Consider the following 20,258-nt stretch of genomic DNA (forward strand, 5'->3'; position numbering starts at 1 on the left):
CTCTGGTTCAGCCTCACTTGGAGTACTGTGTTCAGTTTTGGGTGCCACAATTGAAGAGGAATGTAGACAAACTGGAGCATGTCCAGAGGAGGGCAACAAAGATGGTGAGGGGTTTGGAGACCAAGATGTATGAGGAAAGGTTGGGGGAGCTTGGTCTGTTTAGCCTGGAGAGGAGATGACTGAGAGAGGATCTGATAGCCATCTTTAAGTATTTAAAAGGCTGCCATGTAGACAATGGAGCAGAGTTGTTCTTTCTTGTCCCATAAGGATGGATCAGAACCAATGGGATGAAATTAATTCAAAAGACATTCCATCTAAACATCCAGAAGAATTTCCTGACAAATCATTTTTTCGGTGGAACAGGCTTCCTCGGGAGGTGGTGGGTTCTCCATCTTTGGAAATGTTTAAACAGAGGCTGGGTAGCCATCTGATTGAGAGGCTGATTCTGTGAAGGTTTAAGGGGGTTGGAGGGTACAGTGGGTGAATGGTATGGTTGTGAGTGTCCTGGACAGTGCAGGGGGTTGGACTAGATGTCCCTTCCAGCTCTATGATTCTATGGAACTACCTCAAAATTGACCTGCTGAGAAGAGAAAGCAAAACAAAAACACATCTGTTACTTTGATTTGTTTGTTCTTAAAAGTTTTTATTATTCTGTTATGCTTCACCCAAAGAAATTAAAGTAATAATTGAAGGGGGGGGATTTGCCCAGCAGTTGTATTTTTATGTTTTAGTATTCTGATTACTCTTTGGTTCCTGTCATTTAAGGGGAAAATATCACTCAAGGTCCAGAGTCTTCTTGTTATTTCTGTATTGGGGAAAATACCTGAGATAATACTTTGATAGATAATATAAACTGACTGTTGAATCTTCCAGCCTGCTTTTTTCTTGGTCTGTCACTCCAGAGCTGGGCAACTAATTTCTTTAAAAAAAACACCCCTAGAATCAAAGAGCTGGAAGGGATCTACAGCGTCATGTAGTCCAACCCCCTGTATAATGCAGGAACTCACACCTATCTGTCCAGCGACCCCAATCATGCCCAAGTGATCCCCTCCACCAAAAATCTCCAGAATCCAGCCTGGCCTGGAGGAAATTCTTGGATCTCCCCTGTACACATATTTTTCAAATAAATGAATAACAGCTTCAAACTGATTCTTCTATAAACTAACCATTTGAAACAAGCCTGAAAATAAAAAATGCCCCTTTTCTTTAATTGAAGTACAGTTAATAAATAATAATACATAAGAATCATAGAATTATAGAGTTGGAAAGGACCTCCAGGGTCCAATACTGTGTAAAATGCAGGAACTCACAATTGATCCCTCCACCAAAAATCTCCAGAATCCCTCACAAGGGATGGGGATGGGGTAGGGCATCCAGTTATTATTCCACAGAGAAAACAGAAATATGTGCAGTGAGATAAGTCATATTTGGAAAGTAAAAATGTGGATTATTCCATCGGCTTCAAATATTTCTACTCTGTTTTGTTGAAGATTTTTTTTGAAAGAGATAGTTGAATTAGGTATAGTTCATTAGCTTCTCTCTGCACTTAAATATCTCTTATTAGTTCTCTGTACTTTATAATTTATAATCCATAAATTCTCAAAGATTCTCTTACTGGTGAAGTCAAATGCAACTGGAAATCTGCCAAACTTCTAAAACAATTATAATTCAATGGTGGATCTTAAAAATTCATTAAAAGAGATTTTAAAAAGAAAATTGAAAATATAGAGTGTGTGGGTCAACCTTGCTGGCAAAAGCTACCTTATTCTGCACTGACTTTGGTGCTGTTAGAATCCAAGGAGAATCTGAATAAACCAGCTCCCCTCCATCACCTATCAGTTGGATCTGTCCCATAGGGGGAAATAAATCTATAGGTTTTAGAATTGCTCCAGTGTAAGTCACCATTTCCCTGGAAGTTCTCCACCATCCACTTTCTCATGAATGAGAGACAGGTGGGCTGCTTATCTAGTTGAAACCACATTATCATATACAGTGTTTCTTGGTTACTCCCCTCAACATTACAGAACCAGGAAATTTACCTGCTAGATGCCTCCCTTCTCTATTTTTCCACAGAAGTCTCTGCAGAGAATGGAACTGTTTCAATGAGAGAACAGTAACTGGATCTGTCTCTAAGGGCATTTTCGCACCCTGCCCCAACTAGCGTAATGCCCACTGAATGGGATAGCGTGTTTTTTTTTTAAGTGTCCTACATTTGTTTTGCACACAGCCTTTTCTTCTGCTAGTCTTCAGCTTCTGGTTTGGCCAGAGGGGAGAGCTAGTTACATGTTTTGTGTAGAGATTCATCCTGCCTTGCTTTGTCAATCAAGCTGGAGAACCAATCAAATGTTGTGACGTTCCAGAGCCTCTGACCCTTTCCTTTATTTTCTAAAAATAAATTTACACATATAAACGTGCAAGTGAAGATTCAAAAGTGCATAGGGCTCTTCAAGCCCTATCTATGCTAGCAATCATGCCCACAGTTGCGCGTTTACACGTGTTTAAAAGGTAAGAACGTTTTTTTTTTTTTTAAATCACAGTTCAAGCACAGGACATTTGGAGGGGAATGTTTTTAGCAACTCTGAAAGGGGTAGTGGTGTTTGAGTGAGATTGCCAGGGCAAGCAACGTAAATGCTTCTGCATTGCACCAGGCGTCTTGGCATTTTTTAAAAAATCAGGCAGTCCCGTCTCCTGGAAGTTGGGAAGGAGCCGGGACCAAAGTTTTGATGAGACAGAGGACAAGTAGTGCTATTTTTACAATGTGTATGTTTTCTGTGGGTGTGCTGCTGCTGGCTCGCAGCAGGCACATGCTTTTTTTTGGGGGGGGGATCCACTTTTGGCAATTCCCCAGCTCCTACTACAAATGGAATGATGTAGTGGTAGCTTGGCAAGGAATTGGCGGCTTGTGCATGACGCTGTGCAAAAGAATTTGTTTAAGCATCCAAAAAAGGTAAGGATAACATGAAATTTAACTTGTGCAGAATTCCCCTGAGAATTAATTATCTTTAAACCACCTAAAATTAATTAATTAATTATCCTTAAACCGACTAAATAAAATGCTAAGGGCTGATGGGGAGGAGTTAGGGCGGGCTCTGTCCGGGATAAAAACTCGGAGGAGCGAATCAGGAGCCACGAAGCGGTTCCTGATTAGCTCCTCCGAGTGTCAATCCTGGACCAAGGAGGCAATGGGGAGGCGCGCAAAGCGCCGCCGCGGCCACCACCCAACACGATCGCCGGCCTCCACAACTCACCACCGCTGCCGCCGCACCCAGCACGGAACCTCCCACATGGCCCCTGACACAACAAGGCCACCACCCAGCCGCTCCGCCGGCAGCCGCACAACGATGATGACGACACCACGGACGCTGCCCTCCGACCTCCACAAACGTCACCACCCCCAGCCACCTACCTCGCGCATGGCCCCCGAGACCAGGAGAACTTCGCCAACGCCGCCGCACCCACGCTGCGCCCTTGAAGATGGCCGCTGAAATGACAAGGACCCGTTCTGCCCTAAGCGCCGCCCCCACACATCGCCGCTCGGCCTCTACTTCGATGCATGCCCAGCCAGTACGCCGAGCTGCCGACCCGGCCCCCACATCACGCCCACACCTCACCGCCCGTCCACTGTGACATGCCTGGAAATCCCCTCTCACCTTCTTCACACCGCCGCTGCCCTGGCCCAGGTTAGTGCCGCCGCGGTAGACTCCCTGAGCCCTGCTGCCCCAACAGTACGCCCCATGCCCCTCTTCTGCCTACCTCCCCACCAGAAGCCTCTGGGGATCGCCGTGCCCTACCTCAAGCCCTTCTAGCGCCCATTTATTGTCCTTTAAAATGGGCTTAGAATCTAGTCTTTCTATAAGGAAGAGAGGTCTAAATTGTTTCTGTTTGTGTGTATGCATTTGTGCACAAGGAGCTGCACCCTGATATCTGAAATTTGATAGTGATTCCATGGCCCTTCTGTATTTTGGGCTGTGTACACAATACTATGAAAACAAGAGCCAGAAGTTCCTCTGCTGAGTAACCTGCTTTCCTCCTGCTTCCACAATGCAAATGTCAAATAACCTGATCAGTAATTTAAATATAATTATTTTGCTGTCTTTCATATTCCTTTCCCATGCTTCAAGTCCACTTTCTCCCTGTGGTTCAATGGACACTGGTAGTTATCTCATTTGGGCAGCAGAGGTGACAATTATCCTTCTCTTGTGATAGGAAGGTTTTATCACTATAATCATATTTAAGCCCCAATATGTCTGTGAAAGTGGCTTTTTCAAATGCAAAATCAGCACAGATGTTGGGAGCTACTTTCAAAGCATGTTCAGAATCCAAAATATCTTTAAAAATATTTTATTAAAACTACTTCTCAAATTTACAATACCAAAAGGCAGATACAGAATATCAAAAATTTAAAGATTATAATACAATCCTTATCCATTGTTGCTCCTCTATATATTTATGGAACAGCCTAGGGGGTGGGACGTGTCCGGCAAAACTTGGAGCTTGGAGTTTAAAAAGGACTGGATCCAAACAGCTTGGCAGGCTGTTGGTGGGTTTAAATTTGTGGTGAGCAGACAATGATGTATAGGCAGGGGCAGTAGAAGTCCAAATACGAGCATGCTGGGTGAAGTGGTGGGACAGCAGGATTATTTGAGTGGGATGACTGAATTAGCTATGTGACAGACCAGTTAGAGGCCTGTTCAACAAAGGACAGCAAGTGGCTTGATTGTTTTTCTCTGGGTCAGTGATTAAATCACTGGAGAAGCTTTTATTATGAGGAGGCTCAGTCTAGGACTTATTGTCTGACATACTTGAGGAGCAGGTCATGTGACCATGGGTGCAAAGGAGTTTTGGAGACTTCCCCAAAGTCCACTAATTAATGGTAGAATTCAGGTAGATGCGGAGAATTCCTTTCCACCTAAGGGGTAGAGTTGCCAGCTCCAGACTAGAAAATGCCTGGAGATTTTTTTTTTGAGGGGGGAGACTAGGCAGGGTGAATTTGGGGAGGGGAGGAACATTGATGGGGTACAATGGCATAAAGCCTACCTTTCAAAGTGGCCATTTTCTCCAGGTGAACAAATCTCTGTCACATAAGGATCAATTATAATCCCAGGAGCTTTCCAGCCACCACCTGGAGGTGTCAACCCTACTCAGGGGTCCAATTTTGATATCAAACTGTATATTTTAAGCTGGCTTCTGATGTTTAAAGCCAGAGAACCTTAGAAGTACAAGGGGGCTGTAGAGGGCAGCCTTGTAGGTAACCATTTTATAATGTGGTGGCATGGAACTGTACTCAAAGTGTTGTATTTAACCATGGATAATATCTAAGTATCAGCAGCCAATTTATCAAATATGCACTTTTAAACAATGTCTCCCTTATAACTTCTAAATTACTTGCAGCATTTCTAGGCTTCTCTTTCATTTGCCATTTGCCGTTAGGTTACAACCTAAAGGTGTGTCTGTAAAATGGATAAATGCACCCAGGGCTTACAGAAGGTAAAATGAAGATTTGCCACAGATCTCTCCTCTAGCACAGCACTCTCTGTGGAAGGGGGTGGTCCGATGTGCTTCCCCTGGTCCTGAAGACCTGTCTACCTGGCAGATACTCTCATGTCCCATGCAAGTGCATGCCCAGGTTTTGGCCTGTAAGTCTCCTTTTCATTCTTCTCCTTTCGTCTTTCTGCCCTTTCTACTTAACATTACACAGAAGGCTTTAAATCCCTCTACCTTTCCTGTCCCCTTCCTTCAGTCCTCTGCAGCTGCCACAGAAAAGTGTCCACCACTGATCCATGGGAGGAGGAGTGGCTTCTATAAAAGGGCAAAATGGAGAGGATGAAGGATCCCCCCCTCCCCTTTAGTCATTTTGTTCAATGTAGCCACAAATCCTTTCCTGGACAGAATATTTGCTCTGTTAAGGAACTCTACTTGAGCAAGCATCTGCGGGAGAGGAAGTAAGAGATGTATACTTAAATCAAATAAGCCTACCCTGCCAGCTGCCACATTTCTTTCTTAGAATTCTCAAAGGATAAGCAACTGTTGGTGGCTGCAAGAAGCAATATTTGAACAAATAGAAAGGAGATGGATTTGCCGGTAGCAGCACTCTGGGAGAGAAGTTGGTGGCTGTGGGGAGAAGAGTCTTAAATCTACTCAGGTTTACCCTACAATAAAAAACTGCAAAGGAGAAGAAACACAAGCCCCTAACTAATGACTGTATCATCTACACCTGTAATCCTAAACATAACTAGTCAACTGGGACTCAATGGTGGACAACTATAGGCAAGTTTGCAGTGTTCACACTCAGCTCCTGAATGCATTTGCTCTGAAATAAGCCCCTATTGGTTTCCATGGGATTTTCTCCCATGTAAGGACTGTGTTGCTACAATCATATAGATTTCTATATTATTTGAACAGCCTATGGGCTTGTAGCCTTAGACTGAAAGAAAACCTACATTTTTACAGTGGCTTTCTTCCTTTAGGATACCCAGGGAGGCTGACATACGGTGGTCCCAGTGGAGCCTCCCCCCCCCCAGACCCGCTTTGCTTTGCTCCCTCATGTACCTGCAGAGTTTCAGAAGGCACTGCAGAAATAACTTATCTCAGTGTTCAAATATTGTAATTCTCTTTAGCCATGTCACACTATAAGTAAAGTTTAATGCCAGGACATTTTAGGTGACATGAGGTTTTTTTTTAATAAAATAAAATTAGAAGCATTAAAAGTCTGTTGCTCTCCAGAGGCCCCTAACATCCAAACTGCAGGATTCACAACTGATACAGAGAAGGGGAAAAGGGTACATTCTGCTTTCATTGTCTTGTGATGCTGTCTTCTAAAAAATAAAAACCTGAAAAATGCCTGAGAATAAACACAGGAAGAGATCTTTAGGGACTCATAAGGGCAATGAGATTTGTGATATAAGGGCAGGTGTTCAAGCGTCGCTTTACTGAACAGAGGCTGCAGGAAAAGCTTTCCTTGATTATCCCTGGGCTTGACTCACCCAGGGATCTATCCAGCACACAATTAAGGGGCCTTTACTTAAGGAGTGGAGCGCAGCACATTTCTCCCTTCTCCATTTTATCCTCAAAACAAAATGAGGAAATTGCTCAAGGCCACCCAGTAAGCTTCACAGTGGTGTCGGGATCTGAACTCTGATCTCATCAGTCCTGGAGAGTTAATGCCCCAGAATGTTACCAGAAGCTGTCTTTGCATGTTTGAAGGCCATAAGCTCTTTCCTTCAACTGTTCTGTGTTTTAATAAAGGATTTTAACCCACCCACCCTAAAGAATCACAGCCAGCCAACAATCAGAGCATCTGGGCTGAGATGAGTCTTTCCGAGTCTGTCTCTATCAAATCACAAGTCCATTATGAAGATTGAGCATCCCAGTCCAACAGAAGTTGGTAAAGCAGACATTATAGCCCAGGTTCACTTTTGTTCCTCAACTACTGAGTCGTTCTCATGGACCAGGTCTGCCTGGGTCTGAAACAATTGCTGACCTCTGCTCCAAAAGCAGAGTGGCTCTGGAGAAAACGCCTGTGAGTTGTAAGAATCTAGAAGCACTTTAGCAGGTCATAGCTCACTTATTAAAAAAAACAATTAAAAGATGGCTTTCAGAACTGAAAGCCAAAACTCAAAACATCTCTGAGTGTCTGAGCTGGAACATCCTAACAGTCCCTAAATGGAGTTGCACGCAGTTGAATGGTAGGTAACAGTGAACTGAAAATCATTGATAAAAGCATTTGGACAGATATCACCCATTTACTGAGATGTACACTCACGGCGAGGGAATGCTGAGTCAGTCTTTTTTGAACTTAGCACTAACAAAAATTTTATTACATGATTATTAGTCTTAATGATACCCCACACTGCTGAATCATCATGTTTAGCATGGAATAACTATTGCAGAAGTTCAAGCTCTAGAGAGTATATGAGAACAGGCAGAAAACAGGCTTCTATTTTAATCTCTTGTACCGGGGAATGCTAGAAATTGAACAATAGTATTCTGTGTGTGTGTGTGTGTGTGTGTGTGTAGGAAGGTAGACTGCTATCAAAGGTCAGTCACAACTGATTAACAGGGTGGGAACTGCTGAGCCAAAAGACCCTTGGAAGGTTTCTAAACATACTTAAGTGATAGACTCAGGTGGGTAGCCGTGTTGATCGGTATCAGTGAACAAAGTTTGTGTCCAGTGGCACCTTTAAGACCAACGAAGATTTGACTTGCAGGTGGGCATGTGGACTAGGAATAAGGCTCATACTCAATTCCATCTTTTTTGGCAAAGCCACGACTCTATTAACACCATGGAGCCCACACCATAATTCATCCGACCCAGTTCACTAACCTCAGTAACGCACAGAATACAATTGTTCAATTGTTCAATTTCTAGCATTCCTGGTCCCCTGCCAGGCCCATGGGCCCCTTTGCTGCTGGCATCTCCCCAGCAGAGAGAATCAGGGAATGCTTCAGGAGGCATAGACCTCCTTCCACCCATCCCTTTTCATCTGAGCCTTTCCAACCAAACTGAGCCTTTTCAACAAGGCACCTTATCTGGGGAGTCCTTCAACTCCCCCTCCTTGTTTCTCCCCCCCCCCGATTTTTTCTGGATCCTTCCCCTTGCCCCCCCCCCCACAGTTGTGATAAAAAGAGGCCGTGGCTCGGCGCGGCCGCCATTGACGCCGCGGGGGCGCAGAGCGATGACGCGCCTCCAAGGGCGTCATCAGGCCGCGCGCGCGGCTGGAGATGGGCGGGGGCGCCCGGCTATATAAAGGCCGGGCGCACGCTCCGAGGCCCTCTTCGCGCCGGATGCCGCAGGAACAGTCACCCTCCCGTTTTTTTTTTTGGTTCTTGTTAATTTCGTCGCAGCGCGGTCATGCTTGGTGGGGAGCCTGTTGGCAGGGAGGCCCGTTTGCATATGGGGCTCCCTGAGGTGGGGGTCTCAGTAAAGAGACCGGCCAGTACCTGGGCGCAGCCTACCCGGCTGGGAGGCCAGGGGCCCGGGGACCAAGCGGCAAGGGGACACCATTGGAGGCGGACGCCCTTTGGGTCCCATGCTGCCGCTTCCCAGGAGAATCCGGGGTGAAAGGCATCCCATCCTCCCGGCTGGGAGTGAGGCGTGGAGCCTTAGCCCCGGTTCTGTCAGTGGCAGCCGGACGGCTTAAAGGGTCAGGCTCCCTCACCAGCAGAGGGCCAACCCTCCGTTGGGGGTTGGGTGTTAATAAACGGCTGCGGCCAATTTATTTGCCAACATGGCGTTGTGTCTTCGCTGGGTCAGTCACCTCCTGAAAGTCAATTAACAAGCATAATAACTGGAATAATAGGAAATGAACCCCCGTTTGCAACAGGAAGCATTCCCAGACATACAGATACCACTTCAAAACTAGGGTGGGTAGGAGGGAAGCGGTCTGCTCGGCTGCTGCAGAAGAAGAGGCTCATGTGGTACCTTACAAAGGCCCCACGTGCCCACGCCTCTTCTCTCTGCTGCAGGATGCACATGCCTTGTGTTCCCTTCCTGGTGCTCTGCAAAGAGCACCTTCCTCTTCCGCCCGCCCACCGCCGCTTCAATGGTAGCTGCCCAGTAAGTCATGGCCGCGCTTTATCCAAGGCATGGGCTTCCATGTGCAAGCACCATTTGTTCTAATACTTAAGGCTGGTAAGCCTACAGAACACTGTCCACTGGCAGTGCAGTCCTATGCAGAGCTGTAACCTTTTCAGCCCATTGGTCCAGCAAGATGTAACACTGTTTAGGATTGCTTTGTAAAGAACAATAGAAAGCAAAGACCCTTGTGTTTAATCACATGGGCAGGGTAGCCTCAATTTTTATCTGAATATCTCTTCTGTTTTCATTCTAAACTATCTTGAGCCTCATGGATGGGTAGAAATGTAAATGAGCTAATACGTCAGCTCCAAAAACTATTTTGATTAATTCTTTACAGTGGATGAAGAGTCAATTTGGCAGGGAGAGGTAATGGCTTCTGACAGAGTTGACATTTGAGACGGGTTAACTGGCAAATATGCTGCTTGGTGCAGAGTTAGAAGGGGGAGATTTCATCAGCAGTGCTGCTTCTGTGGTGCTCCAGCAGCCCTTTCTTTAAAACTCAATGGTTTCTTTTTTTAAAGCAAGAATGACATACAAATTATTTCAGGTGCTGCAGGAAACAAAAGGCTTCAGAACTGTGGATGTGTAGCTGTTGACAAATCTCACAGGAGGGATAAACAGGGAGGCCTCCATCTTATACAAACTGAAGTACAGGCATTCTAAATGACCTGTGAGTGTCTGGGTGAACTGCTCCTAAGCCAGGACAAAGGAACAAGAGAAATCTTGTCACCTCTTCAGGAACTAAAAACTACAAAGGAAGCTAAGCTTATTTTTCAAAGAGTAAAACAAGGGGAGACAAGCTCATGTCTCCCACCTGCCCCCAGGTTGGATAAAGGTGCTATATCCCCAGATAATCCTCATGTCATATTTACAATATTGAAAACAGTAGGCTTCAGAAGGGATTTAAAAAATAAGTGCAAGCTTGGATCACAATATCTCTGCAATGGTGAGGCAATATGGGGCAGTATAACAGGGTAGTCGCTAATAACCTTGGTACAAATAGGGCTGGAAATGAAAATACAGGGCTTATTTTCAGTGGATCACATTTATTTATTTAGATTTCTATCTCTCTACTCCATTTAAGGCTGTTAAGCACCCTAAAGCAACTGTCAAATAAAGCCAGTAATATAAATTAAACGGTTGATTAAGTGTGGCATGCTGCATACTAACGGCACTATAATGGTTGTCATGCATGCATATAATGACACTTCTTGGTTCCATTTTTAAAAGGAAAGATTCTAGTCCTTATGCCTGGTGCAATTTGAGAGACCCAGGGGAGTGAACTGGCTAAGAGCCAGTTTGGTGTAGTGATTAGGAGTGCGGACTTCTAATCTGGCATGCACTCCCCCACATGCAGCCAGCTGGATGACCTTGGGCTCGCCATGACACTAATAAAGCTGTTCTGACTGAGCAGTGATATCAGGGCTCTCTCAGCCTCACCCACCTCACAGGGTGTCTGTGAATGTAAGCCGCTTTGAGCCTCCTTCGGGTAGAGAAAAGCAGCATATAAGAACCAACTCTTCTTCTTCTTCTAAAATCCACAGCTGTGTTTGGTGCAGAACTTTGGTTACTTTGGTCAGATGCACCCATTCCTGTTGATGATGCTTCCTATGTAGCACTTGCTTTTGGAGCTCATATTTAGCATTGCTTTTCTTGCATCCAGATCTGTAGAGTTGTTTTTGCTACACGGTGTTGCTGTCAAGCCTACATTTTGGGGTACTTTTTTATTCTCCTGTATCTTGGCATGGAGGTCAGCTTCTCTCTGCCAGTCATATGTGTTAGTGAAAGAAGTATTGGGCCATCTATGATATAAAGGCCGAGAGCCAGGAGAGCATGGGCAGGGCTGAGCATCACCAGACCCTGATGCCATCATGCTCACTGGTCTGATAGCAATGGCAGCCTCCAAAAGAAATTTGGTTCTGTCTTTTCCTAGCCCTCAGACTATTGGTACTAAGGATCTGGCTATTTTTGCACTCTGGGTTTAAAGAGAACTAAAAGCACACATTTCCATTCCCCACCAAGACGTTCTTAAGACTAAAATGACCTAATTTGGACTATGGAGCCTCTGATCTAAATATCAGCTAGTTAGGAGTTGAGGTAAATGAACATAGCATGGTATAACTCTTGCTAAGATTTCCATTGTTTACCTTAGTCCAAGATAGGGTCTCATTCACTAAACTCCCCTCCTTTTCCTTATTTAGAAATGTTCCTGTGGCCTTTTAGGGGTCTTCTTATTACCGTCAGCAAATCTGGTAGCTCCCAAGCCAAGAGATAAAAGCATCTTGTGTTTCTAAAATATCTCTAGCCCTATAGACTGAGCCAGAATAGATCCCCAAGGCTTCCTTTGATGGGTTCAGGACCACCTCTGTCTTTTGTTGACAATTTGCCAAGTTGTTACACTGTATCTGAATGGATTTGCATGTGTCTGTCTGTATAATTACACTATTTTCTCACATCTTTGTCCTACACAGTTTTGTATTTATTTAAAACATGAGCTGATTTTCTACCTTGCAATACTCAAGGCAGCTTACAACATAAATAAAAGAGCAACTACAACAGACACAAAAGACTACCATTTAAAATCTCAGTTGGGACTGTCAATAAATAAAAAATCAAATTCATCAAATGCAGTCCTAAACAAAACTATCTTCAGCGGTTTTATTTTCTCTCCAGCTCAACAGCTCCTTACAGCATATCTTCCACTGCTGCTGTCTCCAATTTTATCAGAATATATATACATATAATCAGGGTTTCCAGATTTTTGAATGGAGGTTTACTTCTTAGTGTATCAGTGTGCCTTGGGTTTCTGCCTATGGACCCAACTAATCCAGCTCTTGTAATAGCCCAGGCAAGCCCAATCCCATCAGATCTCCGAAGCCAACCCTGGCTAGTATTTAGATGGGAGACCTCCTAGGATTTGGATGGGAATTCCTCCAAGGAACACCAGAGGTCATGACATAGAGGTAGGAAATGACAACTACCTCCAAACCTTCCCTGACTGGCTGCCAGGCAATACCTCGGATCTCCTGGCTACATTACACACCCCATGTGATAAAAAACAATAGTCCTTGTAATCGCTTCTTGAATAGGTGCTACTGATTGAACAGGCACAATGCAATCTAACCTATATTGGTCATTTCAAGGATGCCTTGACTGTACAGGTGTAAAGAGAGGGCTAACTTCAAGCAATTCTGTGCTCAGCTTAATAACCTGAATGACCATGGCCTGGGAAATACTCTCACTTGGGAGCTGCACTGACTGCTCTGCAGAACAGAAGTCCCTATGCGATTTTAACAAGAGACTCAAGTGAACTTATGAGTGACCTTGGAAGGAGAAAATAAGCTTCTGACTTAATGGGTGGCAGAGTGCAGAAGATAAAAAGGTAGCTAGAATTTAGAAGAAAACTTGTAAAAGAAAGACCACAAAAGGGATTGCATATAGTGTCCACAACTTCTTTTGCACATCTTAAAAGCCTGTGGCTTGCTACGTACTTGGGCCATTCAGAGTGGAAAGAAATGAAACACACAGAGGAGTGTAGTGAGTTATTAGCTAATGCTTCTCCACAGCCCTTTCTGGAGAACTGGTCCTCATGGTTTTGTTTTAGGTTACGTGAAATAATATTGTATGGCCCTGCTAATCTCCTTACATGGAAGTTGATGGTTTTGAAACAACTCTTGTTATAGTTTTGGTTCAGAAGATCTTCACTATAACACTCAATTCTTGACAAGCAAGAACTGTCTGCTTTTTTAATAGCTTAGTGGATGAGATAATAAACATTTCAAAGGGAAAGCACATTTGGGGGCTGGTCAGTTAAATCTCAGCTGTTAGTATAATTTGGAGTTGAGATTATGCTGCCAGTTGGTTTCTTCTTTGCTGGGCAATCTGTAACTATGCCCTGGTTTAGGGATGAGGCAATGGCTCAGCAGTAGAATATTTGGTTTGCACACAGCAAGTCCAAGGTCAAGGCCCAGCATCTTCACCTAAAGCAATCGGGTAGGAGGTAATGTGAAAGCCCTCTGCCCGAGAACCTGGACAGCTGCTGCCAGTCAGGGCAGACTGTACTGATCTTGATCAAGCATTTGCTTGGCTTAGTAAAAGGCAATTTCATGTTCATTTAGCCCATTGGGAAGGTCCTCTGTGGGATGCTGAGGAGCCTTGGAATGAATATGTCTGCTGCCATGCAAATTACTTATTGCATGGACAAATCTTCTATGGGTGACTTGCAAGACACCTTTCCCTCTCTCAAAAAGGGTATATGGACCACAGTTAGTGGGTAAATTAAATCATGTTTGTACACATGATCTCTGCTTCATTTCAGCTGCATCATTTGCCTGGTAGTTGGTGCATGTATTTTGGAGAAGTGAGCTGCTCCCTCCTATGCAGAAAGCTTTCTTGGTACACTGATGCGCCTTCTGCTCTTGTTCCTTGCTCAACATCACATCAAAATCACAAGATGTCATAGTCCCATTGTATACGGCACTGGTCAGATCACACCTGGAGTACTGTGTGCAGTTCTGGAGGCCTCACTTCAAGAAGGATGTGGATAAAATTGAAAGGGTACAGAGGAGAGTGACGAGGATGATCTGGGACCAAGGGACCAAGCCTTATGAAGATAGGTTGAGGGACTTGGGAATGTTCAGCCTGGAGAAAAGGAGGTTGAGAGGGGACATAATAGCCCTCTTTAAGTATTTGAAAGGTTGTCACTTAGAGGAGGGCAGGATGCTGTTTCTGTTGGCTGCAGAGGAAAAGACGCACAGTAATGGCTTTAAAGTACAAGTACAACGATATAGGCTAGATATCAGGAAAAAAAATTTCAGTCAGAGTAGTTCAGCAGTGGAATAGGCTGGCTAAGGAGGTGGTGAGCTCCCCCTCACTGGCAGTCTTCAAGCAAAGGTTGGATACACACTTTTCTTGGATGCTTTAGGATGCTTTGGGCTGATCCTGCGTTGAGCAGGGGGTTGGACTAGATGGCCTTTATGGTCCCTTCCAACTCTATGATTCTATGATTCTAACATCTGCCCGTTGCAGTTCAGATGAAAGAAAACATTGTATTATTGTGTGCCCTCAGGGTCATACTACAGGCAGGAGGTAGGCCTTTCCCCCCAACATTTGTTTTAAAACACTGACCTGACAGTTTGTGAGACACTGGTACGACAGTATTCAATTGGTTCAGATAAACACTTTGCAGCCCTTTAGATTAATTGCTGGCATTTAACACAATGTTGAGTGTGTCAAAGGCTGTCAAACAGCTTGCTGGGAAAGCATCAGAAGTTTAAAAGGAAATAGCAAGGAATGCTGATGTAGCATTATGCTTAAATGTGGAAGGAAACATTCACCCGGTTCAGAGAAAGCATGAAACCATAGTTAATTTTCACAATGATTAGCTTGTGAACCAGGATTCTGCTCATAAGCAGTCACTGAAACCCTGGTTTGCCTGGACAAATGCTGCTTTCACTGCTTGGGACAGCATCAATGGAGAACAAGCTAGGACTGAACTAACATTCATCCAGGAAGTCTTTGTTCACACCTCAATTGAAACCATCACTAAAACGAGGTGTGATTTCATAAGCCGCCAACTTTCTATTCTGGTTTGACAGACCCCAATTAACCCTGGTGGAATGGCTTGCATTCAGACAATTACATGAACCAAACGCTTAGATCCAGCCAGCATTTTTGCTCAGTTACTCTGACTTGGCTCATGGTGCTCTTGTCCATGGAGTTCTCATGATCCCTACATGCCCTTTGGGTAGCCAAAGGGGACCCTGTCCTTGCTGTGTCTGTTCTAGAAGTGCCAGTATATACACTGTGCCATTCCAGAAGTGTGTACATAGATGCAAATTTTACTTGCACATTCAGGGTTTGTTGTGCAAATCACTGCCAGAAATCTGCTATTTTCCACAAGTGTAATGTGCAGCGCCTGCCCTAAGCCTCACACAAATGTCCCTGCAGCCCAGTTAATTAGCAGCAACCCCAATGTTAGTATCAGCCTGCAGTACTTAAAGCTGGTACATCATTAAGCATCCTAATTAATTCTAGGGCGCACTGAAACAAGAGAGGTGGTTAGGATTGTTAGGTAGTTACTTAGGAAAAGCCTAAAGAGAGCATGTTATAAATGCATCAGCCTCTTTTGTTAGCGATTTCACCATCTGGACCAACTGTTGGATGTTGCTATGGAAGCAATGGGGAAGGGGATCAAAGGGCTCATAATGTTTCCACAGACAACGGGCCCAGTTGGGGCGGAAAGTTCAGATTAGAAGAGTCAGTTAAACCATACATTTTCTGAACTGTAGCAATGAACTGGAGCAAAGGCTCCTGCCGGACTCAGTATCTTCCTTTCTGTTTCTTTTATGGTGATTAGAACCTTGCTGGAGAGGCTGAGTGAACTATGCAATTTCTGTTGTGACTAGTGTTCTGTTTATAGTAGACAAAAGTGGATTTGGTGGGGTTTGCAATGGACACGAGTGGCTTCAGTGGGGTAGTAATTACTTAACAGTCAGCTGGGAGTAACCTGCAAAAATCTTTCAAAAAGATGGTTGGAACACCTGGTGCCATTCCGCACAACTGGCAATGCTGCTAAATCTGAGCGCTATTGAAAAGTGCTGCAATCAATAGCGGCAGGTCTCGGTAATGCACATGGCTGGTTTTCTCGGAAAAATGGCTCTCCCATTAGCACTGTTCCCGTAACGCAAAAGTTTCCAGTCTCACTGAAATTGCAACAAAGGAGGCAATATTTTCCCCCACTTCCTCCCACCCCTAGCTGTCAGTCAAACAGAACAGCCAATTAACTGTTGTGTTCGTGCTCCCCTTTAAAAACTGTTTTTTAAAAACCTGAAAACACCTGTTGCAATGCATATTTGTCCATTCTGTGTATCAGAAAGACCATTTTTGCTGGCATAAAAGCTGGCGCTTAATCCTTTACACACTCTTAAAATTTAAAAAGAAATCCCCCCCCCCCCCCGGGTGCAATTTCTGGCTGAAATTACGGGCAGTGTCGAACAGGCGGCTGTATTGTACTCGGAAACTTTACTGACAATAGCTTGTGGAGGGATTTCAGCTAAACAAACATCGCTTATTCAATGCTTTTACTGGTTAAAGTGGGGAAAAATGGCGATCGTGACGCTGGATGCTCGGGTGCGAGAGCTTAGGGAGGGACATGCTTGCTACTCTTATACTGAGAACGCACATGTCTTTTTCGGATGTGTTGCAGGTTGTTCTCAAGAGTCTAGTGGTTTTTAAAGGGGGAATCTACTTTTGTGGATTCTTTTGTGGATTCCCTGAAAAGTGCTACAACAAAGCGATTTTTGTGGGAGTGTTGCAGGAGTGTTGCAGATTGTTGTACAACGTCATATATAATGTTAAAAAAATAGCGTTACACAATGGTAAGACTTCAGCAACATTCACATCCCTGGTTTCTCTCTCTCTTTTTCTCACTCCCTCCTGTGTCACTTCTTGTTGCCAGGTCTCCCCATCAACAGTCCCCCAGCCCCTGACACTGCCCAGTAGTTTTACAAGGAAACAAATACAAGGCAATAATCGTGGTTGCATTAACATCATGAGGTCATTTCCAAGGTGAACTCAGAAGGGGCATCATGCAATTCTAGGATTCAGAGGAACCATAGAAGTGTCAGGTACATATTCTTGTTTTTTCGGAACAACACACACAATTTGAACCTCTGAACTTAGCTAGGACTTATTTGCAATAAGGGATGTAGATGAGGCAAAGAAAAGCTTAGAATAAGATAAGCAGACAACAAAATATTTGTATTAGGAAGAGGGCCTCCTAGCTGTTTTTTACTATTATATTTTACTATTATAGTACAGATGGAATACTCATTCCTAATTCCAGCTCCTTCTGTGTCCTTCCAATGAGGGCTAATGCCTGAAAGCAGTGATTATACCTGCAAAACTGCCAGGAAGTTGCCTGTGAAAAGTGCAAAACAAAAAGACACCACAAAGCAAGAGATTTTTGATTGCAGCCACAGTTGTGCATATTGAGGAAAAGCCAGATTGTTGTGTCAGTCACCGTGAGTATGATGAAAAGAAAATTTCTGCCTACAGAAAGGTTCTGGATTAGTGCAGCCTCTGTATATCAAAAATATCAGAAATAGCTTGCCACTTCATTACCTTTTTTTTTTCCTACTAGAAAAACTTCAGATCCATGCACTTAGAAATCATTCTGAAAGTCCTCAGAATTCATTCAAACAGTTAGACCATTTCTAAGTTCCAGGCTCAGGGTTTTGACTGCCCTGATGGCTCAACAGATGTCCCCTGGAATGGGATTTGATCTAGTGAGCAGTCTGAGAGACTCCACCTTGCCTTATGCTCTGTTTTCATTCCCCACCATAACTATTGTTGTTGTTATACATCCAGACCATGTTGTTAATATCTCTGTGCTGACCTAGGTGTTCTTCATGCCCCTACTCCCATTCTTTCCCAAACTGGCTTTACCTGTATTTTCTCCCCTTTGTGGAATGGATCTGCAAGATAGCCTCTTGATCAGAATCCAATTTTTTTTCTCCACCTATTTTTCTTTGCACGCTAGCGCTGAAACAGTCAGTCAGTCCCCAAAACCGATCATTGTCCATTTATGTACTCTGAATCCTGCCACTGGAGCAGTGTATGTATTTTATTTTATTATTTATTTATTTAATTTATATCCCGCCCTCCCAGACGGGCTCAGGGCAATGTACAACAACAATAATGATAAAAGAAATAGTCAATTAATTAAACCTTACTAAAAACCTTTAAAATATCTTGATGTAAACAGTAAAATCTCTTTCCAGTATAGTCCCTTTAGGTGCTGTCCTTGAGGGTTTTCTCATGGGGGGGGTGCATTTAATGTTACTGGATCACTGTCCTGAACCAAAGGCTTGGCAGAAGAGCTCCGTCTTGCAGGCCCTGTCAGAAGTGAGCCAGTTCCGACTGGTCCCAGATCTCCTCAGGAAGCTCATTCCACCAAGAAGGGGCCAAATGTACTTCTTAGGGCCAAGGATTACCAGCGGTTTGTCTTAGCCAGCACAGTGCTCTTCGAGGGACATAGACAGAGAGGAGGTTCCTTGGGTAACCTGGGCCTAGAATGTGAATGGCCTTAAAGATAAGGACTAATACCTTAAACTTGATCTGAAATTCAACCAGAAGCCAGTGCAGCTACCGAAGAATAGGTTGAATATGGGCCTTCCAAAAAGTTTCTGTGAGGGCCCGGACAGCTACATTCTGCACTAATTACAGAAGTCTAGTCTTGTGGTGACTGTCGTATGGACCACTGTGGTTAGGTGCTCTGGAACCAGGTAGGGTGCTAGTAGCTTGGCTTGGTGAAATACAAGAATGCCAGCTGTGCTACTCTTGTGATCTGTGCCTCCATTGTAAGGGAGGCATTGAAAATTACACCCAAGTTCCTGGCTTTGTGGATAGCTGTAAGCTGAATGCCATCCAGGCAGTGTAGGCATGCTTCCTCACTTGGCCCTTTCCTACCAGCCATACAACCTCTGTCTTTGAAGGGGTGAGTTTCAGGTGACTCTGTTTGATCCATCTCTCATGTTAGCAGGCAGCTGGTAAATGGCTCTGGGGATGAGACTGGGTGGCCACTCATCAGGAAATAGAGATGGGTGTCATCAGCATATTGATGACATCCCAGTTCAAATTCTCATACAAGCTAAGCAAGAGGGTGCATAAAGATGTTAAATAAAGTTGGGCAGAGGACCGTACCTTGTGGCACTCCACAAAGGAGTTGGCAGCGGTATGATAAATTCTCTCCAATTGCACCTCTGAAGGAAAGATACCAGCCATTGTAACACTGTCCCCATAGCCCCGCATTGGCAAGACAGTTCGCTAAAAGCTCATGATTGACAATGTTGAACGGTGCTGTGAAATCTAACATCATGAGCAGTGCTGACTTGCCTTGGTCCAGTTGTTGTTGATGGTCATCCTTCAGAGGGACCAACACTGTTTCAATCCCATGGCCTAGCTGGAAACCGAAATGGATCCAAGAGTGAAGCTTCCTCTAGGTATGCTAATAATTGGTCTGCAGCAACCCTTTCAGCCACCGTCCCCAGAAACACCAGATGCAAGATAGGGTGATAGTTGGCTGGGTCCTGCAGATTGAGTAGAGGATGAAGCACAACCTCCTTCAACACTCTCAGGAACTCCCCTTTAGAGAGGGAGCAGCTAATTATTTCCTGAAGGAGCCTCCTATCTTCTCATCCCTCTGTTTTTAGTAGCCACGAGGGACAAGGGACTTGTGGGAATGCAGCAGGCCTCACTGATATTAGCAATCTATCCACTTCAGTCTGCTTGAGCTGCATGAAGCCAAGTACCTGATGCAAGTCAGGTAAAGGAATTAAGAACTGGGGAGGAAGAGCCAATCAGAGAGACTGCTCAAAGATGGGAAAAGAGGTTATCAATAAGGGGTGAGATACATACACCAGGAATTATCCCCAGTTGTAATATGATAGTCGGGGAATGTATTTTAATGGGGACCGTGCAGCATATGAGCAACACCCTCCCCTCTGAAAAAAAAAGCAGAAAATCAATAGAATGAATGTGAACAGATGGAACCATGAGGGTAGAAAATGGAGGGGGGGGGGAAGCCATGTAAGTGTGAATGGATCACACAATGCGATCATCAGAATCACTATAACACCCAAAGAAACCCCTAAGGTAGCTACAGTCTGGAAAATGCCTC

The sequence above is a fragment of the Paroedura picta genome, chromosome 5 (assembly GCF_049243985.1).
Source record: "Paroedura picta isolate Pp20150507F chromosome 5, Ppicta_v3.0, whole genome shotgun sequence".
Taxonomy (NCBI): Eukaryota; Metazoa; Chordata; class Lepidosauria; order Squamata; family Gekkonidae; genus Paroedura; species Paroedura picta.